This window comes from Arachis ipaensis, chromosome B01 (genome assembly GCF_000816755.2).
Source record: "Arachis ipaensis cultivar K30076 chromosome B01, Araip1.1, whole genome shotgun sequence".
NCBI classification, from domain to species: domain Eukaryota; kingdom Viridiplantae; phylum Streptophyta; class Magnoliopsida; order Fabales; family Fabaceae; genus Arachis; species Arachis ipaensis.
Genome location: NC_029785.2, coordinates 58,194,920 through 58,196,621, shown reverse-complemented (window position 1 = coordinate 58,196,621; position 1,702 = coordinate 58,194,920).

Sequence of the window (1,702 nt, the reverse complement as noted above, 5' to 3'; positions counted from 1 at the left end):
TATGTATTTTCATACGGTAGAGTTTCTACACTCCATAGATTAAGGTGTGGAGCTCTGCTGTTCCTCAAAGATGGCACCATGTTCTTGGCGCCACTGCCAGGGAAAGAAAGAGCCATGAATTTTACATAATTAAAGTGTAATCACGATTACGCGTACCAAGTTGCTCACATTGCCAGGGATTGTTTGAGCCTGGACATCACAATTTCGTGCACCAGTAGCCACAAATTCTAGCGTCTCCCTTTGCATTTCTCCTTACTACCTTGGTCATTTTAGTTGTATGAACACACTTGTCACTTTTAATTTCCTTTAATGCAATTTTGATATTTATGTTTCTTTGATGTTCATTTGAGTTGTTATTTTCAATTCATGCAATTGGTAATTATAGGATTTATTTTTATTGTAATTTATGACATATTTCCTTTTATGCATGTTAGGTGTTTGATAAAATGTCTCTTATAGTTTTTGTCTAATTTTTCACACTCTTGTCTTGGAATTGGATAATGAGGTGATCTTGAGTCATAGATGTCCATTCGATATTGTGCTTAGGATTGTTAGTTGGTTTGGTTTTCACTAACGGTAGTCTTTCACTAAGTTAAGTAGTGATTTGATTAGGACTTGTGGATTGAGATCAATTATGCCCTTTTGACTTATTCTCGATGTTAGGATAGACTAATTGAGATTAATTCTTAGCCATTATCATATTTGTGGTCTATGATTATGATAGGAATCCTTAATTCCCAACCCATGCCAAGAGTTCTTTTAGCTTTTAATTTTCATTTTCATTGCCTTTACTTGCCTTCATTTAATTCCTTGCATGTTAAGTTACTTTCTTGCCTCTTCATTTCATTCCTTGCCAACTACATTTTCATGCTTCCATTGCCATCATCAAACCCCCTTGATTCCCTCATAGCCAACAATTGAGCATTTCATTGCAATCCCTAGAAAGAACGACTCGGGAATTCGAACTCCTGGTTATTTTGTGTTTGATTGTGATTATTCATTTGATCGATAGTCAAATTGTCGGGTTAGGACTATACTCACAATGTCAATTCTATTTTGATAATCAAATTACTAACCTATGCAATTTGGCCGTTGTCAAATTTGACGCCGTTGCCGGAGATTGCAATGGTATTACATTATTGGCTATTGTTAATATGTAAATATGTTAATATGTGAATATGGAAATAGTTTGTTTTTGATTAGTTGCTTGTTTTTGTTTGTAAATATGTCTTTTAGTTGTTAGCTTGCTTAAATAAACTTTTGTTTTAAAATGCATATGTGAATAGTTAGTAATTTTGCTTTAAATTGCCTTTTTGACTTGAATTGCATATTTAAAATTTTGAATTAGTTTTTAGATGATTGAAATAATTTTGGGTAGACTTTTGTTTTTTTTGGTGACTTGATAGACTTTTGTTTGTAAATAGTCTATAATTTTAATTTAAATGATAAAATTTTAGATTAATTTTAAAGTTAATGTAAATAGTTACTTATTTTTTTTCTATTAATTTTTTGTTTATATGCATTTTGGAATGTTAGGTAAAATTCTGATTTTGAAAAAAAAAAATTACTATGCGGATGCACACAGCAATTCAAGGCTTCTGCCCGCGGCGCCTGCACAATACGTGCGTATGCACAATAGCCCATTTGCCCTTTCGTGCGTACGCATGAACGTGGTGCGTATGCACAAACGCTAAAACACACC